The 27,955-nt window shown below is 44.4% G+C and overlaps 1 protein-coding gene across 1 annotated transcript in view; it reads left to right on the forward strand.

Annotated features, from left to right (window-relative positions):
- Nucleotides 1-27,955, forward strand: part of POLRMT (RNA polymerase mitochondrial) — a 1,430,506-nt gene that overhangs the window by 431,806 nt on the left and 970,745 nt on the right. The window lies entirely within an intron of this gene.

Raw genomic sequence — 27,955 nt, forward strand, 5'->3', positions numbered from 1 at the left:
GAGAGCCACCATTGCTGCTCCATCCAAACCCTCCTTGCCCATACCTGTGACTCTGAGCCTCAAATCAAACTCAGGTCATCTTGTCCACAATCAGGGCTTTTATCCCTGTATAACACTGAGTTGTGTTTGATGTATGACATTTTAGATTTATTGACATAAAGACGTGAGGATGTCTACTTTGGGGTGGTAGTACTTGGACCTTTAAAGAATGAAAAAAAACATACTGCTGTAAAGAAATTTGGTGGCATGCAGAGAATCTCCTTTGAGAAAAGAAGGCTGGGTGAGCTTATGGCTTTAGTGTTTCTGAGACAAAGAAATATCCGATAAATCCTCTGAGATTTCATCTGATACCGATGTTCTTCGTGTTTCACTGTAGCAGTCATCACATTTGGGTTATCTGCCTGCAGGTATCCCTCAGCCAGCCAGAATACCAGAGTCTTCGGATTTCTGCCTCGGATGCTGTCACTTCTTCCATCACGTCAGGTCGTCAGGGGTATAAAACATGCAGCCGACGCCATTACATCGGTCTTTCTTGCCGTGCGGTCCCCGAAGCAGAAGCAGTTCGCAAGTGCCGGTCGGCCAACTCCTGAAATTTTCGTTTTCGAGTTTTAGACCTGAAGTCTTCAAAAAGATAAGTACCCCGTTGGGGACCCTTTTTTCTCACTCTAACTGGTCAGAAAAAAATTAACAATTGTCATGCCTGTGGAAACCAAATACCTCATAGAGATTTTCATTCTTACTGCATTACCTGTTTAGGCCCAGACCATGACGTCAATTTTGTGCCTTGTTCAATGCCCGAACTATTCATCTGAAGCTGTTGATCTTCCTATTCATCACTGATGGGTTCGGTTCCTTGCCCTTGGAACCAGGTCGGCCTTATACCAAGCTTGCATGCACCAAAAACTCTTGAGCTAAGCTGCTACCCACAGTGCCCTTCACTCAGTTACCTCAGATCTCGTTTGCCGTACAGCCATAGAGCAGCGTTTCACCAAGCTGTCCAGCAAAGTGATTTATCTTTCTAAATTTTACAACTTTTTGTAGATTTTTTTCCTGTTAGTTACTAGTTTTTTGGTATCTTTCTACACTCAGCTCTACCCACAGGTATCCCTTTCATACCATTGTTGGTATTGGCCCTTCTACCCTTGTGGTATCCCAATACCATTGTTGGTATTTCCTCTTTCTTCACTTTCTTCTCTCTTTCATATATTTTTGTGTGTGTGTGTGTGAGTGTCCTCTATTATGTCTGAGAAGAAAGGGACTACGGGGTTTAAATGCAGCACTTCTTGCACTGGTAAACTCCCCAATAGTGACCTTCATGAAGAGTGTGTGTACTGTTTGGGGGTTCCGCATTTGTCAGCGAAACCTCCATGTGATGTTTGTACCAGCTTCAGTCAGCGGACGCTGAATGAGCGACGTAATAAATTGATCCTTAAGGGCCTGCTTTCTTTGCCTTTTTTGGAGGCTATTTCTGTGACGAAGGTCTCATCCCCTCCTTCTGTGGACAAGAAATGTCATCGCTCGGATCCCTCTTCACCGGCTGGTGACAGGGTTAAAAGCCATAAGCACAAGGCTTATAAGTCTTCCTCCGAGCACCATACTGCCTCCTCGGTTCCGACCATGTCGGCTCTGAGTTCGGCTCCAGTGATACATACTGAAGTCGCTTTGTCGGTGCCTGCCCCAGCTTCGATTACAGCGCCAACTACAACCTCTGTTCCAACCAGATTGTCTGCCTCCATCTTGGCACCGACATCTCCCATCTCTGTCCCGACGTCGGTTACGACAGCTACTTTGGAGCCATTCTTGACATCCACCCCAGCTGTGACCTCGGCTCTAAGCCCATTCTCTGCTCCAGCCACTCCTTTGTTGTCGGTTTCTAAGCTGGAATCATCGTTTCCATTCTATAATACACCACGGACCCAGTACTCCCAATCTGTGGACCTGTTTGCCGGACAAGCCTGCAGCCCCTTTTTGGACCAGCCTAATTCCCCCTCAGGGGCATCGGTAAGATCCACCAGGAGCTTTTCAGAATTGGATGTGGTGCACCTTTTTGACCAGCTGTTTCCAACTTCCATAATGGTTCAGATGGAGTCCTGCTTATTTCCACTCATCTTTGCAAGACTTTCCTCAAGGGTATTTTCCACAGCAGGCCTCCCATCAGGCAGCTGGTGGAGGCATGGAATCTCTCCTGGGTTCTGCAGTCTCTTTCTCTCCCCCCTTTTGAGCCTGCTGCAACATGTGATCTAAAATTCTTGTCATGGAAGTCCTTATTTCTGGTGGCTGTCACCTCAGCCAGACGAATTTCTGAATTGCAAGCATTATGTGTCAAGAGCCCTTATCTGATCTTCCATAAGGGCAGAGTATCACTTCGTACTAACCCATCCTTTCTTCCCAAGGTGGTTTCTGATTTTTCTATTAACCAGTCCATTGAGCTCCCTGTATTCTTTCCAAATTATTCAAACAAGGGAGAATACTGCCACCATTCTTCGGAGGTTCATAGACAATTACATTTTACCTGGACAGAACTAAATCCTTTTGCAAGTCGGACCAACTTTTCATTTCCTTTGCGGGTCCTAGAATGGGAGGTGCAATATCGAAAGTTACTTTGTCTAAATGGCTCCGGGATTGCATTGCCTTCTCATATTTGCTTATGAATGAATCTAAGCCTGGCCAAATCGAAGCTCACTCAACTAGGGGTATTGCAGCATTCGTTGCCTTCCACTCTAGGGCCTCCATGGATGACAGTTGTGCAGCTGCCATTTGGGCTAAGCCCCATACCTTTATCAAGCATTATAAATTGGATCTGATCTCCAGGGGAAGAGCGGCCTTTGGCTCAGTGGTTCTCAGGAATGTTCTTCCATAAGGGCCACCCAGGTTCTCCAAGTAGCTAGGGATTCTGGCCCATCAGTGATGAATAGGAAGAAGATTAACAACTTCAGATAAAGAAGTTATGTCTTACCATAACGTTCCATCTGAGTTGTTGACCTTCTTCCAGTCATCACACCCTCCCACCAACCCCCTCCAAAAGTTCCTGGCGGATCTTCTGGGTCTTTGTGGTGTATTAGGGTTTCTGCGCAGAGATGACCTCTGACTTGCTGATTCTTCTATATGTTGCATGCAGACTCGATCTGAGGTAACTGAGTGAAGGGTATTATGGGTAGCAGCTTAGCTCGAGAGTTTTTGGTGCACGCAAGCTTGGTATAAGGCCGACTCGGATCTGAGGGCTTGGAACCGAACCCATCAGTGATGACTGGAAGAAGATCAACAACTCAGATGGACCGTTATGGTAAGACATAACTTCTTTGTCATCTGGCTATTTTTGTAGCTAAATACTTTCATTCTCGATCTCCCTACTCCAAAATGGCTTCGTTAAGCCATCCATCTACCGAACTTCCGAAAATAAGGATAAAGACAGAGCCAGACCGCATAGGTCCAAAACTGCCAATGATGCTTCCGTTAAGCTAGTCGCCAGTCCGCCGGTCCTCAGTGCTCGCTTTCGCAGCCCCTGATACCCGCTACTACAGATTCACAGGCCTCTACTGAAACCCATTCGGAGTCCGGTATGCCGCGAGATGCTTCTTCAACTATGGAACCTGTGGATGTCTCTACCTTGGATGGGTCCGGAGCCGCTGTGCAGGCACCGGCTTCTGAGGGTGTATTCAGGCCTACTGATTTTCATATTAAACTGACGACTACATTTCAAGCTAAGAATACCGAATTCATGAGGCCTAAAGCTCGCTGTACGCCTAGAAAACCGATGACCAAAGCACATTCTAAGGCCCATATGCCTCAAAAACAGATGATTAGAATGGCTGAAGACCTTATTACCTTAATTAGGGGAAGCCAGCCTTCCTCCTCTAAGAGACCTAGAACTGATTTTCTTTCTGATTCTTCTTATCAGGAATCTGATATCTCTGTTCCTTCTGACTATCAAGATTTACCCTTATCTACTTATGAAGATTCTGATGCAAAGGATTCCATTCCCTCTGCTTCCCCTCCAGAAGATTTTTCTTTTGGTGAAACCTTGCATACCCTTAGGGAGCATTTCCGCTGGAAAAGCCAGGACTATTCTCAGTCCATAAAGAGACTTAGGGAATTTTTAAACCTGCCTCAATAAAGGCCTCTAGCTATCCCTCCTGTTCTGGAGATTGTAGATGATGTTTTCTTGGAATCCAGCCTTACCCCAGACACCTTGCCTCCAGCTCCCAGGAAACCTTATGGGTACTACAGAGTACCTGACTCTCACAAATTCCTCTTCAAGAATCCTGCTGCGGATCCAGAGACCATTTCCCAAGGACCAAAAGGCATTAAGGCTACTACTGACAAAAATCCTACCCCTCCTGTTAGGGAATCTAGAGCTTTAGACAGATGGGGTAAGAAGGTGTACAGCTCTGCTACTTTGGCTATTAGGGCTTTAAATTGCAATGTGGTTTTGATGCTTTAGAAGCATCTTGCAGGGCTGCTGTCACTGGGTCTGTACTTAGAAGGCATGCTTGGCTTAAGGAACAAAACTTGCCAGATCATGTTAAAGCTAAATTACTGGATGCACCCTTAAACCAAGAGCACCTTTTTGGCAATAAAGCAGAAGTAGTCCTCAAAAGGATGGAGGAAAAAGTGAAATCTATGCAAACTGTTAAAGATTTCTTACAAGTACAGTCACCTAGATTCAGTAGGCATTGGCCTTCAAAGAACTGGTCCTTTCCAGTCCCTTCCATGCCTTCTCAGTCCAAACCCAGGAGCAGCAGACCACCAAGATTTTAGTCTTGGGCTATGTACAGATCTAAGCAGTGGGGGGCTCCCACTTCCAAAGCAGGGAGTAGTAAGCCACCCCCTATGGAAAAATGGCACAATGACTTATCCTTAACTCCTCCAAGCCTTGCTCAACTACTTGCTTCCTTAGGAGGAAAGCTTGCCCTGCGTGCAAAACACTGGGAACTCATTACCCAAGACAAATTGGTTTTAAACATAGTTTCCCTAGGATACAGATTCACTTCCATTCACCCCCAGCCCCAAGTGGATAGCCAGACCCCCCCCCCCAAATCAGTGGGCGGAGGCCCAAAAACAAGTGCTCCCTCTCCTCAGTGTCAGGGCCATTCATCCTGTCCCAGCAGAACAAAGGGGACAGGGTTTTTATTCAAGACTGTTCCTGGTTCCCAGAAAAGAAAACTCCTGGCGTCCTATCCTGGACCTGTCTATTCTCAACACCTTTCTGGTGGTTCCAAAATTCAAAATGCTAACTCTTCAGCAGCTTCTTCCTTTGCTAGCCAAGGATGCGTGGCTGGCAACCCTAGACTTAAAAGAAGCTTAATTGCACATCCCAATAAGGGAATCCTTCAGAAAATACCTACGTTTCAGGGCAGGCTGCATGCACTGTCAGTTCTCTGTGCTTCCCTTTGGCTTATCTACTGCGCCCAGGGTATTCACAAAGTGCCTAGCTCCAGCCATTGCATTTTGCAGGCAGAGAAATATTCATATTTACCCATACTTGGACGATTGCCCGATTCAGGCAAAGAGTCAGGACTTGCTATTACAACACCTGGCATTTGTAAAGAGACTTCTAACCTCACTGGGGTACACCATCAATGAGAAGAAATCACACCTATTACCCTGCCAACAGATTGTATTCCTGGGAGCAAGCTTGAACACAACTTCCCAGATGGCATTCCTCACCCCAGAGAAACAAGTTTGACAACCTACTTCGAACTATGGGTCACAAAAACCCAGGTATCTACAAGGAAAATCCTGCAAGCCCTGGGGTTCATGGCCTCTTGCATTCTGTTAATTCCATATGCAAGACTGCATACGAGGAAACTTTAGTGGTATCTAAAAAGTCTATGATGTCAACATTCTCAGGACCTGGAAACAATGATTCCTGTCATTCCTTGTCTAAGGGCAGAGTTCCTTTGGTGGGCAAAGGCCTGCTACCACAACAAGGGTCTCCCTTTCATTCTACCCCCTGCCACCCAAACCCTAACAACAGACGCATCAGACTATGCATGGGGGGCACACATGGCAGGGCAGTGCATTCAGGGCAAATGGAACCCAAAACAGATGCACCTGCATGTTAACCAAAAAGAAATGTTAGCTGTACAGAATGCTCTGACAGCCTTCAAAGACCTTTTTCTTCCAGGACAACTATTGGTAAAGACAGACACCACAGTTATGTGGCGCATAAACAAGCAGGGGGGAACCTATTGCTACCCACTCTGCAGACTAGCCATGGCTCTGTGGAACACAGCCTTGAGCTACCAAGTGAACCTACAAGCTCAATTCCTGCCAGGCAAACTAAATTCTCTGGCAGATGACTTAAGCAGAAATCTCATGGACCCACACAAATGGAAACTGGTACCCAACATATTCAAGCTCTTGAGAAACAAATGGGGGACTCCAGAGGTAGACCTGTTTGCCTCCCCTCAGAAATACCAAGTGAACAAATTCTACATCAGAACTCCCCACAGTCAAGCTTGAAAAGTGGATGCTCTGTCCTTTACCTGGAAAAGCCTCTCAGTTTATGCCTTTCCCCCTCTGCCTCTCCTCTCGAAGGTTCTACTAAAGATCAAACAGGACAAGCCAAGGACAATACTGATTGCACCAGACTGGCCACGCCAGCACTGGTACCCCCTTTTGTGCAGTCTGACAGTGCTACAACCATGGCACCTGCCTCAGACCCCTTCCCTGCTGTCCCAGCAGGCAGGCCAGATTCTGCACCCTCAGCTTCAAACCCTGAACCTTGCAGCCTGACTAAATCCCTGAGCTCACTTCTAGCAACCCTCAGTAAGCAGGTGCTGGATGTCATTCTTGAGGCAAGGAGGCCTAGTACTAGAAATCTCTGTTCAGAAAAGTGGAAAAGATACTGTACCTGGAGCCAGGCTCGGGGTGGGCACAACGGTGCCCAGCTTACCTCATATCCTAGATTATTTAACAGAAATGCTCCACAAGGGCCTATCTTTCTCTTTAATTAAGATGCATGCCTCTCCCATTTCAGCAAATTATAATACTGAGCCACCCCTCTTCTCTCATCCCCTGCTAAAACAATTCCTTAGAGGGGCCAAAAACTTAAGACCCCCCCCCCCCTGGAGAGCTCCCACTCCAGCCTGGGACCTTAACTTTGTACTGGAAAAACTCACCCCCCCCCCCCCACCTTTGAACCATCTGCTACAGCAGAGCTGAAATTCCTTTCTTGGAAAACAGCCTTACTTCTAGCCATCACTTCAGCAAGAAGAGTGTCTGAACTGCAGGCCCTTATGGCAGTGGAACCCTTCATTATCTTCCATGCAGACAGGGTTTCCCTCAGGACTAACCCATCCTTTATGCCCAAGGTGGTGTCTAGTGTGGCTCTAAACCAGTCCATTCATTTGCCTACTTTTTTCCCTAATCCTCAAAATAAAGGGGAAAGGATACTGCATTCTCTGGACGTGCACAGACAGCTTAGATTCTGTTTGGTCAGGACCAAGTCTCTCAGAAAATCTGACCAGCTGCTAGCTAGCTTTGCTGCAAATGGATAGCCCGTTGCATTCATTTCTGCTACAAGCACCATGGGAAACTTACCCCATAGGGGATAAGATCACATTCCACCAAGGCTGCGTCTACTTCTACGGCATTTCTGAAAGGAGTCCCTACCAGGGACATCTTCGAAGCTGCAACCTGGAGCTCTGTACATACTTTCACCAAGCATTACCACCTGCCTATCTTGTCTAAATCCAGAGCTGGATTTGCCACAGCAGTCTTACAGGGCCTGATTGTTAGCCCTAATGCTCTTTAACTACCTCCACCCTTCCTTAGCTTTGGGAATCAACCCAATTGTGATGACTACGACACTGAAACACGAAGAACATAGTTCAGATGTGTACACTTACCATAAATGTAGATGTTCAAGTGTATTCACAGTTGCAGTCCTGCTTCCCTCCCTCCAGCCCCCTGACTTCTCTTGACTTTTACCTTTCCTTCTTCTTTGGTATATATTATCTCATGTGTATTTGCTTTTTGCTGGGGATGTTCCATACCATATAATTGCTTCCTATTGTGGGGGCACCTGACATCTGGGGAAGAAAAACTGATGTAATGGCATCAGCTGCATGTTTTATATCCCTGACGTTATGGAAGAAGTGACAGCATCCGACGCAGAAATCTGAAGACTCTGGTATTCAGGCCGGCTGAGGGCTACCTGCAGGCAGATAACCCAAATGTGATGACTGCAACAGTGAATACACATCTACATTTATGATAAGCGTACACAACTGTACTTTCTACAGACTGTTGGACAGCACTCTTAGTCCTTGAATGGGAAGTAAATCCAAGTTATTTGTTAATCTGTTTGGGCAGAAATTTTGCTTGAGTGAGAGACGGAAGGTACTCCCAGCTAGAAGCTGGCACTACTTCTGAATAAGTCCTGTAATAAGGTGAAAAGCTGTTAAGTGTGACTGCTGTACAGTTTTTTTACTATAATGTATTAAATATATTGTAGCAGGCTGTGCAGATTTTCAGGACAGCTTCATTGAGATCTTGGACTGTACATCCTTGAATGGTTATTTTTTTAGCGTTAACAGGTACCATTCTGTTTAAGGATCAAAAACCTTCAAATGGGGGGGGGGGGGTGTCAGTTTGTTCATTGTCTATGTTTTATTAGTATTAATAATCATGTTTTTTTATTTATCTATCTATCTATATATATATATATATATATATATATATATATATATATATATATGCACACACACACATACACACACACACACACACGTATATATATATATATATATATATATATATATATATATATATGCGTTGTGTTACACTTACACTTGTAAACAGTAACAAATAACATACTGATGGTAGTCTTTTCAAAATTAAGAAAGCCATCAGTTCTTCCCAAGGAAAGTGTGTGTGCAGTAGACATCATCTGATCCTAGTTCATGCAGTCTATTAATAGTTTGTCAGTGTGATACTTGGAAAACAGGGGAAACGCGTTCCACGTAAGCTGTTGCATGATTTCTCGTAAAGACGTTAAAATTTTGGACTCAGAAGCATTACTCTTGCATTAATGAAAGCAGTCATCTGCCAGTTTTCTTTTACCATGTACGTTTAATTAGGTAAATGAGGTGTTTATTGCTCATGTAGCTGACTCACTTCTCTAATGTGCAGATGTCCTTCAAGAATGCAACTGCAGTCCTTACATATGGGTTGTCCTGCCTCAGGCAGCCCTTCGGTCGGCCGGATTCCAAAGTCTGGGTCCGGCGTCGGCTGATGTCGCCTCTTCCCCGACGTCAGAGCGACTGGGGTATAAAAGCATCAGTCGACGCCATCTTCCCCAGTCTTTCTTGCCGCGCGGTGCCCGAAGCAGAAGCAGTTCGCAAGTGCCAGTCGGTCAGCTCCTGTGTTTTCAGTTACCGAAGTCATCAAAAAGCTAAATACCCCGTTGGGGAACCTTTTCTTGCCTCAGTCGATGTCAGATAAAACTGCAAAAGTTAATAACTGTTTGTCTTGTGGTAAACAAATACCTCATAAGGACTTCCATTCTTACTGCCTTCCCTGCCTTGGCCCGGACCACGACGTCTCGGCCTGTGCTGCCTGTGCTTGCTTCAATAAGCGCCCACTCAGGCGCCGGGCAGAATTTGCTGAAGACTTTTTTGGGGAAAATTACTCCTATATCATGCCGTCGGAACAACTGAAATCACATATTTCCAAAAAACGGAAGGACCGGGACCGACATTCTCGGCCCGCGACTTCCACGGACACCACGCCAAAACCTACCGCGAGTGCATCGGTCTCGGAGGCGGTAATTCAACTGCTCCAGACCAATGACACCGCTTTACCGCACACTTCGGTCCCGGAGGCTTCCCCCGTGCCGGTTGTTGATTTTCCTCCTGAAACCGAAACCCAAGTTTTGCCTGACACCATTCCGGTGGACAAAGTTACTCCTGCACGTGGGGCAGCTAGGCCTCCGGTGTTTATGTCCATCAAGGCCTACACACGTGCTAAGGCTGCCAACCAGGCTAAGTCTCTCCCTCCTAAATCTTTTTCTCAGGGTCCCACTTCTGATAAACAGATCATGACTTTAGCTGCAGATCTTATTTCATTAATCAGAGGCTCTCAGACTCATCCAGACAGGGGTTCTCAGCTGCCTGCAGACAAAAGGCCTAGGGTTGAGCAGACAGATAGCTTTTCCTCAGATGAAGCCTCTGGCGACTCAGGTCATTCAGATTCCCAGGAAGAATCCTTCCAGGCCTACGAGGATTCTGATGCTGATGAATCTATTCCCTCTGCCTCTCCTCCTGAGGATATTTCTTTCGGGGAAATTCTCCACTCCATGAGAGAGCATTTTCAGCGGCAGGGCCAGGATTTCTCCGACTCCAGGAAAAGGCTTTGTACTTTCCTTAAGTTACCCCAGCACAGGCCTTTAGCTATTCCACCTGTGTTAGATGTATTGGATGATGTGTACTCAGACTCTAGTGCTACTCCTGATTCTCTCCCTCCTGCTCCTGTCAAGCCAGACAGATATTACAGGGTTCCTGAAACTCATAAACATCTCTTTAAGGCCCACTCTGTTGACCTAGAAACTATTTCCCAGGGGCCCAAAGGAGTGGCCACTTCCACGGCCAAAAATCCTTTGCCTGCAGACAGGGAATCTAGGTCCCTGGAGAGGTGGGGCAAAAAAGTGTATACCTCAACCACCCTTGCCGTGAGGGCACTTAACTGTCTTTTTCATATGTTTCAGTATCAGGATTTCTTGACGGATGATTTGCAGAAGAAGTTAGCCTCTCCTGAGCCTTTAGATAGAAAGGCCTTGCAGGATTTGGTTCATAATGCTTAGCAGGTTAGCAATCATTTTCTACAGTGTGGTTATGATGCATTGGAAGCTTCATGTAGGGCAGCTATGACAGGGGCTGTCATTCGTAGACATGCTTGGTTGAAAGAGCAGGCATTGCCAGATCATGTTAAAGTAAAGTTTCTAGATGCACCTCTGGAAAAACACAAGCTATTTGGTGCTAATGCTCAGGATGTGTTGAAAATCAATTGAGGAAAAGGCTAAATCAGTACAAACAGTCAAAGATTTCCTCCAGGTTCAGCCACCAAGGTTCAGCAGGAATTGGCCTTCGAAGAATTGGTCCTTTGCAGACACTGACAAGTTCCAAAGGGGAAAAAACAGGTGTGCTCGAGGTAGAGGGCAATACCGAGGCTCCTACAGGGGCCGCCAATGGCAGCCGACTAATCAGAGAAGTGGCGCAGGGACTTCTGCTGCTCCACAGGGACAATCACAATGACTTGACTTTGACACCGCCGACCAAGGCTCAAAGAGAAGCACCTTTAGGTGGAAAATTATCCTTATTTTCAAGAAATTGGCACGTTTTAACAAAGGACAAATGGATTCTGGACATAATAGACAAAGGTTACAGGTTCCACTTCCATACCTTACCAACAAGACAAGGCATGCCAAACCTGCCACAAAATCAAAGGGCAGAGGCACTCTTACAGGTTTCAAAGCTGCTACAAATCAAAGCAATAGAAAAGGTTCCTCCTCAGGAACAAGGCCAGGGATTCTACTCAAGACTGTTCCTTGTTCCAAGAAAAGAAAAGCAATGGAGACCTATACTGGACTTGTCCGCTCTAAACACTTTTCTCATTGTGCCAAAATTCAAAATGCTGACGTTACAGCAACTTCTTCCCATGCTGGGCAAGGGGTCTTGGCTGGTTACTCTGGACCTCAAGGAGGCATACCTGCATGTCCCAATCAGACACAGTTGCAGAAGATACCTCAGATTTCTTGCAGGGTCAGAGCATTATCAATTCTCAGCATTGCCTTTTGGCTTATCTACTGCGCCCAGAGTATTCACGAAATGCTTGGCATCAGTAATTGCACACTGCAGACTCCAGGGGATACAAATATACCCTTACCTGGACGACTGCCTTATACAAGCGGACAGCAAGCAAGCCTTGATAAGAAACTTGAGCTGTCATTCACTTACTACAGGCTTTGGGATACACAGTCAACATTCAAAAATCAAGACTACTGCCATCCCAGCAAATAATTTTTCTAGGAGCCAAACTGGACACAAACTCACAAATGGCTTTTCTCACAGAAGAAAAACAAGAACAATTACCAGATTACTTCAAAAGCCTAGCAAAGCACACCCAGATGACTGCAAGGAAAATCCTGCAGGCCCTGGGTTTCATGGCATCTTGCATTCTTCTGATTCCACTGGCAAGATTACACATGAGAAAAATACAATGGTACCTAAAAGGTTTATGGTCTCAACACAGCCACAACTTAGAAGCAATTATTCCACTCATTCCATGTCTACAAAAGGAATTTTTGTGGTGGGCACAAGCAAGCCAGCTAAACAAAGGCATGTCTTTCAACAAACCTCAAACAAGCCAAACCATTACAACAGATGCCTCAGATCATGGATGGGGGGCGCACATGGAGGGCAGATGCATTCAAGGGCAATGGGCTCCCCGGGAAGTGCATCTACACATCAATCAAAAAGAGATGTTGGCAGTGATTCATGCAATCGAGGCCTTCGGAAAATTTCTTCAGCAAGGTCAACTGCTAATAAAGACAGACAACACCACTGTTATGTGGTACATAACAAACAGGGAGGTACTCATTCTTACCCCCTCTGCAGGCTAACAGTGACTCTTTGGGAAAAGGCCCTGAAACTGAACATACAGTTGCAATCCCAGTTTGTTGCAGGCAAGGACAATGTTCTGGCGGACAGTCTAAGCAGAAACATCTTGGATCCGCACGAATAGATGTTGCATCCAGACATTTTTTCACAAATAACTCATGCATGGGGGAGGCCGGACATAGACCTCTTTGCCTCACACCTCAATCATCATCTGAAGAAGTTCTGCTCGAGGACACACCATCCTCAAGCCTGGAGAATGGATGCTCTCTCCTTCAGCTGGAACTCTCTAACAATCTATGCATTCCCACCTCTACCATTAATGACCAAGGTGTTACTGAAGATCAAAGCAGAACGACCGAAAGGCATTTTGATAGCTCCAGACTGGCCAAAACAGCACTGGTATCCATTACTAAGGAGCATAACTCGCACCAAGCCGTGGCCCCTGCCTCAATGGCCTCTGCTTCTGACTCAGCACAATTACAGGACGTATCATCCCAACCTGCAAACATTACAGCTGACAGCTTGGAGGGTTCCATGACTTCTCCCCATATCTCTCTCTCCAAGAAAGTTCAAGAGATCTTACTGGAAGCACGCAGACCTTCAACCAGAAAAACTTACTCAGCCAAATGGAAGAGATACAACATCTGGAATGCCAGCAAGGTTCAGGATGAATCAGTAATGAGCATCCCACAGATACTAGAATACTTGGCAGAAATGCTACGTAATGGCCTTTCATATTCTTCCATAAAAATACACGCTTCAGTAATTTCAGCAAAATACAACAGTGATCCACCTGTGTTTTCACATCCTTTGCTAAGACAGTTTCTAAGAGGAATTAAGAATATCAAACCTACCAGAAAACCACCAGTGCCTGCATGGGACCTCAACTTCGTGTTGGAAAAATTAACTCTCCCTCCTTTTGAGCCAGCAGCATCTTCAGAATTGCAATTTCTCTCCTGGAAAACAGTTTTCCTGTTGGCAATTACCTCAGCAAGAAGAGTCTCGGAGATACAGGCCCTCATGGCAGTACCTCCATTTCTCATTTTTCACCAGGACAGAGTTTCTTTAAGAACCAATCCTTCATTCGTGCCAAAAGTGATATCCAGGATGTCTCTAAATCAAGCAATTCACCTGCCTACCTTCTTTCCCAATCCTCAAAATAAAGGAGAAAAGCTGCTGCACACTTTGGACATACACAGACAATTGCACTACTACTTGGACAGAACAAAAGCCAACAGAAAGTCTGACCAACTATTTGTAGCTTACGCTGCTGGAGTACAAGGAAAGGCAATTTCCAAACAAACAATTTCAAAATGGATTGGACACTGCATCAGATTCTGTTACTCTTTCCATGGAAAAGGTGTGCCAGCCAATATCAGGCCACACTCCACCAGAGCTATAGCCACCTCCACAGCCTTTCTAAGAGGGGTGGCTACAAAGGACATTCTAGAAGCTGCTACATGGAGCTCCGTCCATACATTTTCCAAACACTACAACCTGCCTTTATATTCCAGATCCCGAGCAGGCTTTGCTTCGGCAGTCCTGCAGGGCATTTTAGCTACACCATCTTTATCTTAGATCCTACCACCCCCAGCTTGGCTGTGGTATTCAACCCATATGTAAGGACTGCAGTTGCATTCTTGAAGGACATAGTACAGTTTTGTACCTACCATAAATGTAGATGTCTGATAGATATGCAACTGCAGTCAGGTTTTTCCTCCCTCCTACCCCTCTGTAAATTGTCCTTTTTGGGTCCTTCCCCCTTTTCCAAATTAGCTGGGGGAATCTGTTATGGTGTATCTGTTTATTACTGTTGTGCATGTCTGGAATTTTTTATCCAGTCTCTAATTTTAGCCTTCTTTGGAGGGCACCTGGCATCTGGGGCAAGAAACACTGAAGAAGATGGCGTCGACTGATGCTTTTATACCCCAGTCGCTCTGACGTCGGGGAAGAGGCGACATCAGCCGACGCCGGACCCAGACTTTGGAATCCGGCCGACCGAAGGGCTGCCTGAGGCAGGACAACCCATATGTAAGGACTGCAGTTGCATATCTATCGGACATCTACATTTATGGTAGGTACAAAACTGTACTTTTTTGCACTTGTTTGCATTATGTAATCATACCTTGCCTTACTTACATTGTGGCCAACACACCATAATGTTTGCAACTAAAACTGAGTTAAAGTGGTTTGTTTTTCATTATACAAATGTAAGATTGCCTATGTCATAAGTGATAATTTAATATATTTTATTTTTGTTTAAAACAAAAAAAAGTGATACATGCTTTCTTTTGCCATGTTTGGTATGTAATTGTCATCTTTTCCTGTCATCTGATTGGGATTTTGAAATGCCTCTCAATAAAGGTTGCTCAGATCCTTTGCCCCACCCAATGCTTACTACTTTGTGCTTGCTTCATGAGTGTAAGGATAAGGTATACCCCTTGTCACCTTTTCTCTTAATTGTGATAGTAGAGGGACAATGCAGTGAACATGGAGGAGAGCTCTGCAACTAATTTATTTTGTATTTAAATCTTTTCCAGGTAGTCTGAATTTAACCAGCCCAGTGTGTTACAGAGATTATGTGACAAGAGACAGGCATAAAATTATTTAGCCCAGATGTCTGACCTCTTAAGATTTAGTGTGGATGGCTTTATCATTTACCACAGGTCCTCAGTTGTGGAATGTGTGCAGTTGGCTTTATGGCCAAGTAATGTTATCATTTGTTGATGTAGGTAACTCTGGACTAAACCATCCAACCATTTTTCAATGACCTGCTTTATTGTTTGCAGAGTCATAAGTATACTAGAGCCTGTTCCAGTAGCCAGTGAAAAAAAGGCATTGAACCAATTCTTGATATGGCACCAGCAGGAACGGCCTTAGGTCAACTGGTGCCCTAGGCAAAAGGGCTCCACGGCGCCCCCCACAACACCACCTGGTGCCCCTACTCTGGTCTACCTACACCAAATAAATACTGGAAAAGTGCCCCTGCTAGAGCGGCTCCCTAGGTGGCCGCCTAGTTGGCCTATGCCTAAGGCCGGCTATGGGCACCAGTCTGTAATAGAACACACTCACTCACTGATGCATTACATGCACAACCTTGAGCATTATGGAGAACACCAGTTCATCGATTGCATGTTTTTTGTGAGGTGTGAAGAATCCAGAGTACTATGAGATAACCTATGCAGAGAGCAATCTGTTCGAGAATTGAGTCAGGGAACATCTTGCTATGAGGTGGCAGTACTAGTCGCTGTGCCACTTATCCTACAGAGAAGTATCTGACGGATCTAACCACTGGCATCATGCTGCAGTGTGATGGGGACTGGCTGTCCTAGACACCTACTCTTACCTTTTGTCCCTCCTGTATGTCCTTAAATTGTTTTGTTTACCATAAGAGAGTCGGCTGTTTACTGCACCCTCCAAGCACATTGTCCATCCAGAACCTCCATCCTTTATTCATAGGTTCATAGGTTGGTACTAGGCTATCAGCCCTAGGGCCTATACAAGCCTAGCCATAACAATTCCCTGGCTATTTCTTCCCACATTATTTACTTTCCTGGACCCCTGTCTAGCAGGGCGACTGACGTGATCCCTGGGGTGAATTTCCTTTCTCCCATCCAATTGTCAAGGTTCCTCTTGAAGAGGTCCAAAGAGGCACTCTGCTTGACATGTATGGGCAATCTATTCCAGAGTCTGGGGAGTCTCTGGGTCAGGAATCTATCCCTCCAGCATGTTTTGTTTATTGTGATGACAAGGTTTAGATCCCTGGAGCGTGTAGCTCTGAGGGATTGGGATTTCTTTAAGTGTAGCATGTCCAACAGCTCTGGGTTTGACATGGCCTTGTATGTTAAGCAGAGATCGCCTCTGAGTAGACGATATGCGACAGAGTATAGCTGGAGCTTTTTAAGGCGGTCAGCGTAGGGCATCTGCTTTAGGCCTGTGATTCTTTTAGTGAGGTATTTCTGAGGCCTTTCCAGTTGTTGCAGATGTCTTGAGAGGTACATACCAAATGGGGCGTTGTATTCCATAATGGGTCTAATGAGGGATGAGTACAGTGGGACAATGACCTCCTTCTTTCTGGATGAAAAGCCCTTTGTGATGAGGTGTGCCACATAGAAGGATTTCCTGACTGTTGTGGCGATGTGGTTATCGAAGGTGAGACCACTGTCCACCTGTGTCCCTAAGTCTCTTATCACACTTTCTGTGTTTAGTGTACTGCCACCTATATGGTAATTCATGGATACATGTTTTTTCCCAAAGGGGATAACAATACATTTCTTGGCATTGAGCTTGAGCCCATGGCTCTGGCACCAAGCATCTGTCTCTATAAGGCCCTTTTGTAGAGTATCCACATCATTTGGGGATTCAATAATGGCTCCCAGTTTGCAGTCATCTGCAAACTTTGTTAGCCAGAGTCCCTTAGTGTTGACCTGTACTTCAGAGAAGTAGATGCCAAACAAGAGCGGCCCCAGGACTGAACCCTGAGGTACTCCACTTGTCACTTGTCTGGAGCTGGATTTGGAGTTGGCTACTTTTACAGTGTGGGTTCTATCAGTAAGCCATTTAGCAACCCATTGGGTGACATAGGGATTAATGCCCAACTTAGTAAGTTTATCTATGATTCCAGAGTGGGGATGCTGTCAAAGGCCTTGGCAAGGTCTAGATAGGCTGTGTGGACCATCTTACCCTTGTCCATGGCTCTGGAGACTGATTCAAAGAAGTCAATCAGGTTTAGGAGACAAGATCGGCCCTTCACAAACCCAAACTGGGTGGGGTCCAGTGTTTGAAGGTTGCCAATGTCTTTGTTTATAAGTTCCATGATAATACGCTCCATGGCCTTGCAGATAAGGCTTGTCAGACTGATGGGACGGTAGTTTCCGGGATCCAAGGTGGATCCCCTTGTGGATTGGGATAACTGTAGCTCTGCGCCACTCAGTGGGCACTAAACCTGAGGTGAGGCTATGATTAAACATGACACTTAGGTGAGGTGCCAGTTCATATTGTAGTTCTTGTAGTACACAGCCCGGGATGTCATCTGGTCCCATGGATGCTGTATTCTTGGCTTTAGAGAGTGCGTTTTGTACCTGTGTGGCCGTTATTACTGGAATTTGGCAATCTTCCGGTATTGAGATGGGCCATTTAGGGGGTGAGGGGGGGGTGAAGTTGGCACTGAATCGATCTGCCAGGATATTGGCAATATCCTTTGGATCAGTATATTTAATGCCATTCTGTTTTAGCTCAGAGCAGATCTGAGCATTGCCATTTAGATTCTTGACATAGTTATAGAGTGCTTTGTGGTTGTCTTTGGAATCTTTGGCAATTTTATTTTTGTAACTAGCTTTGGAGGATTTTATGAGGCATCTCAGTTTCTTACTGAGGCTAGTAAGGGAGTTTTTTGCATCCTGGGATTTTCCTCTTTTCTGCAAAAGTTTCTTCCTTTTGTTGTCATGAATTAGTTGTTTATGGCAGGGGACCACCAGATTGGCTTCCTTTTTTGGATGAGAGCATTTTGGTTCTATTTGGGATGGCACGATTCATGCATGAGTGGATGTGCTCGTACAGTGCCTTAGTGTGGGATTCAGCAGTTGAACTTTCAGTTCCCGTGTGCATGGGTGTCATGAAGTTTGTCACTTCTGACTTGAGTAGCATGAAGTTGGCTTTGGAGAAGTTTTTATGGTGGTTTCTTTACTGGGGGGGGGGGGTGGGATGTGGATGTTAAGAGTGATTAGCTTATGGTCAGACCTGACTAACGAGGGGTGACCATAGGTATGGAGCATTGATTTCCCATGTTGGTAATGACCAGGTCTAGGATATTGGAGCCCATGGTGGGACTATGGATTAGTTGATCCAGGGCATTGGAATTTATGAATTCCAAGAACCGTTGCACAAAGGTGTTGGGACATGAGTAGTTTTCCCAGTTAATGGCAGGGTAGTTAAAATCACCCAGTATTAGGGTGTTTGGTTCTATCTTAATATTTTCCAGTATGTTTAGAAAGGTGTAGTGAGAATCTTGGGGTATGGTGGGGGATCTGTAGCAAGCTACAGTTTGGATTGCAGTCTTACCTAGTGTTAGTTGCACTTGGAGAATTTCAGACACATTGTGTTGGCCAACTAGCCTGGTGGTGTGAATATCCTTGGTGAATATTGACACTCCTCCACCTTTAGTGTTTCGGTCCTGGTTTGGTGGCGAAAAGTGTGGTAAGAGTTGTAGCCTGGTATTGCAGGGGTGCTCTCTGGAGCTTTGAACCAGGTCTCAGTTACTGCACAGATATCGATGTTCTCCATTTTAGGAGTGCCTCGAGAGATGCATTTTGAGGTTTAGACTTCTAGCATTGAGTAGCATTACCTTCAGATTTTGCATGCTTGTACCTGTTACGGTGGTGGTTTTGTCCTTTGAAGTTTGCCTAAAAAGGCACTATAGGGATGGCAAGAGCCTTAGCCAGTAACCTGAATCCCAGGGGCGACAGGTGCAGACCATCTCTGGCAAAGCATCGTGGTCTGTCAATCATGTCATCCCAGGCAGACAGATACTGGATCCCCTTTGAATGACACCATAAGCTTAGCCAATTGTTGAAGTCAATCATTTTATCCTTATATTGTGGTATCATTCTGGGCGAAGGCAGGATGCTACTCAGGCTAGGGTCATACCTGCCTGGGCCACATGATCCGAGAGCTCTTCCATGTCTCTTTTCATGTAGTCCAGGGAGGTACGTCTCAAGTCATTCACTCCAACATGGACAATGACAGAGTCATATTTGTACTTGTTGTGGAGTGACTTGAGTGCATGCGTTATGTGGCGGATCCTGGCACTCGACAGGCAGCTGACTGTAATTTTCTCCTTATTCAACCTGGTGAGAGGGACATCAGTGTGCCGGACTGTAGAGTCACCTATGACTAAAGTGTTAGGTACATTGTCTTGCCTTAGGGGCTGTTGCTGGGTGGCACACTGGTGTTGTGAACTATGTGACACATTGGTTGTGATTGGTGTTTGTTTGCGTTTCAGCTTCAGAGGTCTTTGTTGCTTGGGCAGGTTACAGTTAAGGGCCTCTGCATATGTGGATTTAGTGTTGCTATATGTGGGTGTTGGTGGTGCGGGTTTAAAAGGGCTATGTGGTGCTTGAGATGTAGTGTGGATGTTAACCTTCTCCTCTTGACTGTTTAGCACAATCTTGGGTGGAGAGAGCTTTGCTTCCATTCTGGCTATGTAAGTGCATCTCTCACAGGTTGTAGTGTTGGGTGGTAGGAGGAGAGGGTTGTCTGTGAACTAATCTGTGCCTGCCTCTACCAAATGAATTCCCTCAGGCTCTGGTGTCTTGACCTTTATTGCTACGTAAAGGCTTAAAACCTTTCTTATGTTAGAATCCGAGAAGTGTCTCCTGATGTTTGCCACAGTCTGGGCATAACTGGAACCCCTCCATTATTTTTTTTCAGCTACTTCTGACCTTACAGAAGTAATTTTAGCTTATTCTGTTCATGATTTGCTTCATAATTTTCCTTAATATCTTTTTAAATGTAATACTTTATGTGATCAGGCTTGGCCATCTTCCTCTAACCATATAGTTTAAGACATTTGTAGACTAAAAAAATTCTTCCCCTTTACTCATACTCCAGTACACTGAAGGTCCCTGTTTCTTAGGTCAGTTCTGGAATGATTTCTAAAGATGACTAATATAGGTATGTATGTCTTTGCTTCCAGGATTATTAGCCGTTGATTATCTTGGTTGTTTCGTAAGCTGCATTTCACTCTTCTGTTTACTGTGATGGTGCTTACTGCTTCTAACTTGAAATGTGTGTGTTTTAGGTACTTTTCAAGGAATGTAAATTATCTTTGTCATGACGAGATAGTTTTTTTTTGTGATTTTCGACACTTTCACCAGTTATATTTTGATTTTGGTGTCAGTTGTGAACCTTTGATCTGATGTCCTTTTCATTCTTCCTCAGTGTATGGGTTACGGACCTGACCTTGGATCCAACTCGGCCGCATATGTCAGACTAACGGATCCAACTCTTGAGCTCTTCACTATACCCATAATGCCCCAGCTAACTTACAATACCTCAGATCTCATTTGCCTCCATCTTGCACAGACACAGATCCCATGTCAGTAGCTTTTTTCAGTCGTTCGAGCAGTTGAGTAGTTTTTTCATCAGAAATCTTTTCCAATTAACTTACTAGTCATCCTCCTCCTTTATTTATTTAACCTTTTGATGTTTCTACTCGTTAGCCCTTTCTCTTACTTCACCTTGTTGACCTTGTCAAGTACACTTGTGTACTGTAGTCGGTACCTTCTTTCCTTTACTTCTACTTCTTTTCCTACCCCTTTTAGGGTAACTACCCCTATCATTGTTGGTAGTTTTTTTTCTGTTTTAAAAAAATCTTTCCTGTCTATTCTTCTTTCTTTCCAAAATGATGGATGAGAAGCCGACAGGTTTTATAAAATGCACTTCTTGTGGGCACAAAATTTCAAATTCTGATGCCCACAGAGAGAGTGTTTGTTGTCTAGGAGAAGCATACCTCAATAGTTATTGCACTATCTATGCTGCCTTTAATTCTAGGGAGATAACAGATAGGATTAACAAGTTGGTCCTCAAGGTCTTACTACCCCCTTCTTCTTCTTCCTCCTCCTACATGGCTCAGTCCTCCAGCAAACATTCTAAAGCTCCGTCAGATTCTAAAAAGAGGTCCCCTCCTCGATATCAGAAGACTCTTTCTACCTCTACAACTTCGGAGCCTCCTCAGAAGAGTTGAAAATCTTCAGATCCTACTTTGGTGGATCTGAAAGGAAAATTTTGGATCCTAAGCTCTCAAATCTGATAAGTGTATCAAGTAAATCTCTGATACAGCCCTCTGATCTGAAAACCGTGAATCCGATCTCTGGGGCTTCAGACTCCCAGAACTTGCTGACCCAAGTTCATAATTTATCCACTGTCTCCTCAGCTCCATTCCTCCTTATTGCAAACTACTCCTAGGAAGTACTCTAGGCCGTAGTCCACTGCCTTGTCTGTCAGGTCCTCCAGCAGTCTTTATGAAGCTGAAGGAGATAGGATGATTAGGAAGTTCCTCAGAGCTCAGATTCAGATGGGGTTTATTCCATCTCCATCTCCCATTTGATCCGTGAGCCTCATTTTCACTTCCCATATAGTAATTTCTCTTTCTTTGATCTGTCCCATGGCTTTGGTTGTCCTTGGATACAGGAGTCCTGAGAGAATCATTGTTAGAACTGAAGAAGGTTAATGTCTTCGACTATAACAGTTTCCCTGACTGGTTCTGCTCCTATCTCCTTGGATCAGGATGAGTCCCAGAGCCGAAACATCTGCGTTGGATCCACGGGGTTGGGAACTACTCCATTGTTGTCAGAGCTGTCCTTGTCCTTGGAGCCTCTGCTCTAGGTAGTTCAGACCCAGCTCTCTCCTCAAGGCATGGATTGAGATAGAGTTGAGGCTTGTCTGCTTCAGAAGATTCGGCTGCAATGCAGGTGGCATGATTTCTCGTCCATCTGCCATCAAGATAGTGAAGAGGGTTTTCTCTCTTCCAAGAGACCTGATCTGTAGCTGTGATCTCATCAGACCTATTCCATAAGGACAGCCAGTACCCAGACAGTTCCCTTAGAGGAACTTCCCCTGTCTTCAGACACTTCCCCAGAGCATCCCACTGAGGAGGTTCCCCATAAGCAAACATGCAGAAGGAGGCACATAGATTCCCCTTTGGACTCTCTCATAGAGGATTCTGACTTCGATGGTGGGGAAGGGTCCCCCAAATCACCACCTGATGATGACTCATTTGGGGACATTTTAGAGATCCTTAAAAGAAAGGTGATTGGTCTTCAAATAGTCTTACTCCAGAGAAGTCAATATTTTTGGAAGCTTTTGGTTCTGGCCCATCTATATCTTCTGTGACTCTCCCAGTTGTCCATACAAGATTTTGGAACCACCAAAAGACAGACCCCATTGGAGCAAAGGAGTCCCTGTAGATGCTATGGTTGTGATGGCATTAACCCTAATGTTGTGTTAGCTGAACAGATCTCCTCTGTCCATCCCCTAATAGAGAGTTGAGGGTGTTGGACAGATTTGGAAAGCGCATGTTTGTTTCAGCAACCTTTGCCTTGAGGTCCCTGAATTATTTAGCATACTTTACAAGACTGCAAAGGGATTTGACCAAGGAGCTCTCCAAATCCCTCTGAGTCCATGTCTGTGCAGGATTATAAAAGATCATCCTCCCATCTGTCCACTCTATTATCCATTTCCAGTGCATCCATGATGTTGATATCCCATACTGCAGAGGGTAACCCACAGGATGCCGGTTCAGGTATTGCCATACAGAGACGTGCCTGGATGTGGCTATGCGACTTTGTGGAGCCTTTCAAGTCTTCTTTCATCAATGTTCCTTTTGATGGAATGTACTTGTTTGGCCCTTCTTTTAAAGAAATGCTCTCCTGCAGTGAACAGGAAGGAAAGACTCTGTATGCTGTAGGGATTCGCTTTTCTATCCCTCAGTGATCCTTTTCCCAGAATCAATGAGGGGACAAGAAAATGTGGTTATGTAAATCCCAGGGCACTTTCCAGGAATCACATGGGGAGAACTCCTCCAGGAGCAGAGGGGGTAGTTCACTTGGAAGATGCAGTCATTGTGGCAGAGGAGGCCCGCAAACCCAGACTTTCTGAGATTTCTTTCAGGATATACTTTTCAGCGTTCCTGAAGAATTGCCCAACTGTTCACATATGGAGGCAATCAGGAGGCGCATATCATTGCACCCAGAAGCCTGGGATTCTATAACAAAGATTCTTGGGTGCTAAAAATAATATCTAGAGGTTATTTCATTCCTTATTTTCAGATTCCCCCAACCAAAAGAAGAAAGCTTCCTGACATCCCACCCAGTCAGAGAGAAGCTGCAGCTCAAGAAATTCAAAAGCTGCTGGACAAGAGTCATCCAGGAGGACCCACCAGACCAGAGAGGATTTAGAACTTACTTAAGGTTCGTTTTAGTGCCAAAGATGACGAGGGACTTGAGACCAATTGTGGATGCAAGCAACTTGAACCAATCTGTGAAGAAGGCAAATTCCAAATGGTCACGATTCAGTCCATCATGCCCTTTTTGCGCAAGGATGGTTGGATGCGCTCAATTGATCTTCAAGACCTTCTTTCACATCCCTCAGAGATGAAGCATCCCAATAATCTAGGTCTCAAACTATCCAACAGTTCCATTAATAGCTAGACAGCCCAGGCTTTTCTTTACTGGTTTATTGTATACTTTTATCCTTACAGAGAGCTTTGCTAGGAAGATTTACAGGAGTAAATGGAAGAGTGTCTCTACTGGGCTGTTAAAAATAAAATTGACCATTTTTCTGCTCTTCAGTAATGACATTTTTAGCTTCTCTTTTTCAGGAAGGTGCTAGTTTTCCACAGTCAAAGTACAACTGGCAGCCACATCGAATTTTCATTCAAGAGAGAAAGCTTCTTGTTTAGCTTCTTCCAAATTGTGCAAGGCTTTCCTAAAAGGGTACCTTTTACTCAGACCTCCAGTCAAATATCTGTCATCTACTTGGATTTGGAAGTTGTACTTAAGGGGTTGACACAACAGCCCTTTGAATCTTCAGACAAAACTGATTTAAAATTGTGTCTTGGAAAACAGGTTTTCTGCTAGCTGTTACATCAGGGAGAAGAATTTCTGAACTAGTAGACCAAGCAAAACTTAGTGCAACTCACCAAACCAGTAAAAATAAAAAATGTCATCACTGAACTGCTAGATTCATGGAACCAACACATTTATTGATAAATTCCAAAAGTAAAAGACTTAAAGACTAAGCAGTTTTACCTGTCATACCCATAGGGCTTCATCAGATGAATTATGGGTAGGAAGGAGGAGCTCGAGACTTGGATCCATAAGTCTGAGATATGCGGCCGACTCGCATGAGAGGTCAGATCCGTAACCCATATGTTGAAGAATGAAATTGGACAACACAGATGCATAGTTATGGTGAGTGCATAAATTTAATATTTCCCTCATGGGTTTCTGCAAGGAATATGTTTTTGTAACGTCGTTCCTTTTAGACCCAAAGCTTATCACTGGGCTCTAGTTGGACATAATGCTTTTAGTACACACTATAAACCCTTGAGGTAGTCTTCCATGTGTATATTTTCTTTTGATCAGTTGAACTGTTTCTTCAGTCTGGCACTATCGCTTGCCCTGTTTTGGCTTTGATGTTCATTGTGCATTCTTTTTATAAGACAGGGTTTTTTGTGAGCTGTACATCACAATCATGCTTATTGCTGGGATTTTATGGCTTTGTTTACAGTTTTGTTTGTAATATGTACCCTTGAAATTGTCTTGATGTATATATGTTCTTTCTTACAACTGAATTAATTCCTCTCAGTCTGACCATCTTGCCAACTGTATTTCAGCTTTGGTGTCAGTTGTAGCTAAAAGATGGCTTTTGCTTTTGTTTATGCCAATCCCAGGCATAACTTAGATGTATGTCATCAGTCAGGATATCTTCTTCATTTGTGTTGAGTACATTCTATGTTGTTTACATCAGCCCAGTTTCCATGCCAGTTGTTGACCTTATTTGGCTGTTTTGCACATTGGTATTGACCCTGAGTCTGGGCCTATCATTGAGCTTCTGACAAGCCGATTTCAGCATGAAGCTGAGTTGAACATGATTTCAACCTCAAATCTTTCTTGGCTTCAGTCTTTTTCAGCATCAGTTAGCAATGGAGCTGAGGCAGTCTTCCCAGAGCAAAATTTTCTAATCTTCAACCCCATGTTTGTTGCCATAAGGCTTGATAACTGGAGTTTGATGGTAGTTTTCTTTGATGCCTTTCTTGTTGCTGCCCATTCTTGTCAACTATGGCCTTTCTTGCCTCGTGTCACTGACCTCATGTCTTGACTTCAGTGCCTGTTAATGTTTATGCTGAGATGCTTTTTTGAAAGCATGTTTCCTTCCTGGCTCCAACATGTTGTGTTCCTCAGCACTGAACATGATTTTTGAGTTGGGTGTCAACTTAATGCTGGCATGGGTTGTCTCAGAGACAGCTGTCCTTCACAGCTCCATAGTCTAATTCGTGGAGCTGACCCGTCCACCCTGTACCATTAAAGGGATCTGTCTGTGGCTGATTCTGTCTTCAGCAACCTCCACCTTCCTTCCTGTCCTGAATGGAGGTCTGTCTATTTCAGAAAAATGCATCTTTCATCATCCTCCAGTATTTAGGGAAGATTTTGAAGAAATATATGAAGATAAATATTCTTTTGTAGACCAACTTAAGGGAATGGTTACAGAATTCAACGTTGTCGCCCCCCACTTCTTGACTGTTAAAAGTTGTGGAGTGGTCAGTATTGGGGCTTTGTATACCTATAGTCTTCAGCTGGAATGAGAGAATAGCATATGATTTTTAATAAGAATGAATTGGTTTATTGCAGAAAGATGAGACATTTCCTTTATTGTGATCACATCATTTAGCCAAGTTAAGTTCTCTTTCAGAGTAGTAAGAGATAACTTTTCTTCTAGACTTAAATGGTATGTGAGCCAGACCATCCTTCTGCCTTTTCTTACCCATTGGTTATATTGAGAGTAGGCCGAGTTCCGTGTAACACCTGCTTTCTTCTAATTACTTTGTTCAGAAGGTGGTACTAGAGCAGTCCACTCCTCTAGTCTTCCATTATTCTGCTTCTTTGCAAGGAACTAGGATCTGATTCCTTCATGATACCTGACACCTTTTGGATTATTCTTCATGTTAATGGATGCTGGCTTCTGATTCTTGAAGCCTTTTTAATCTCAACTTTCCCATATGAGCTTCAGGATGCAGCCTTTTTGAAAACATGAACTCCGTGCCTGGAGGTGAGATCATAAGATTGCTGAATTTCATTTCTCAGAGGAACTTGGTATGAAACTGAACCCAGACATGCTTCCAGCAGTTCCTTTATGACAGTATTTCCTTTCTTTAATTCAGTAACCTGAATATTAGTGTGTGTGTGTGTGTGTGTGTGTGTGTGTGTGTGTGTGTGTGTGTATATATATATATATATATATATATATATATATATATATATATATATATATATATATATATATTTTATTAGACCCTTCACTCTCTTTGTTCTGATTGAGTTAGGATTTATCGGTTAATCTTGCATCAGTTTTCACACCACCCCACTGAATATTAAATGGTGTGGGTTATTTTTTTCTAGTTGTGCAGTCTTTATCTGACTTTTGGAACTTATCCACCTGTTGGAAATGATGTGATATTTGGGATTTGTGCTACTTTACTTCCATTTCAGTTATGTTTAGGTCTTGATATGTTGTGAAGATATATAAGCTTTTTTCTACCCTTCTCATGCATCTATAGGTTGAACTGATGCAAACTTGAGATTGTGTAGCTGTCTAGTTACACAGGTCACCACAACAGTGTTTTTTTTTTCTCATGTAGCTTTTCTCTTAGGTTCATAGGTTCATAGGTTTATACTAGGCTATCTGCCCTAAGGCATTTATAAGCCTAGCCCAAATTTTTGTGGCTTACGCCACCCCTTATATGAAAAAATACTGTGCCCATTAGTTTGTTGTGCCTCTGTCCAGCAGTGACACAGAGATGATTCCCAGGATAAACCTACGATCTCCCATCCACAGGTCAAGATTTCTCTTGAACAGAGCCAGCGAGGTGCTCTGCCTCACATGGACCGGGATTTTATTCCACAGCATAGGGAGTCTCTGAGTGATAAATCTATCCCTCCAGCACGTCCTATTTATATCCGTGCTAAGGTTTAAGTCGCTTGCTCTAGTGGTTTTGGTGGATTTGGATTTTTTGAGGTGGAGCATGTCCATTAATTCCAGGTTGGACATGGCCTTGTATGTCAGGCACATGTCACCTCTGAGCAGACGGTATGCAACTGAATAGAGCTGGAGTTTCTTCAATCTGGCAGCATATGACAGATTTTGGAGTCCCTTTATCCTTTTGGTGAGGAACTTTTGGGGTCTCTCCAATTGCTGCAGATGTCGGGTGCGATACATCCCGAATGGGGCATTGTACTCGATCATTGGTCTGATAAGTGAAGAGTACAGGAGAACAATGACCTCACTAGATCTGGATGTGAATCCCTTCATGATCAGGTGGGCAGTGTAGAAGGTCTTTCTAACCACTTTAGCAACGTGAGTGTCAAAAGAAAGGCCACTGTCAACCTGGGTCCCCAGGTCCCTGATAACCTCTTCTGTGCTTAGTGGATTGCCACCTATATGGTAGCTTGGGGTTACCTTGTTTTTCCCGAAGGGTATGACTATACATTTTTTGGCGTTTAACTTCAGGCCATGGCTCTGGCACCAGCTATCTGTTTCCGTGAGTCCCTTCTGAA

This window comes from Protopterus annectens, chromosome 13.part0, assembly GCF_019279795.1.
Source record: "Protopterus annectens isolate FY-2018-M chromosome 13.part0, PAN1.0, whole genome shotgun sequence".
NCBI lineage: Eukaryota > Metazoa > Chordata > Ceratodontiformes > Protopteridae > Protopterus > Protopterus annectens.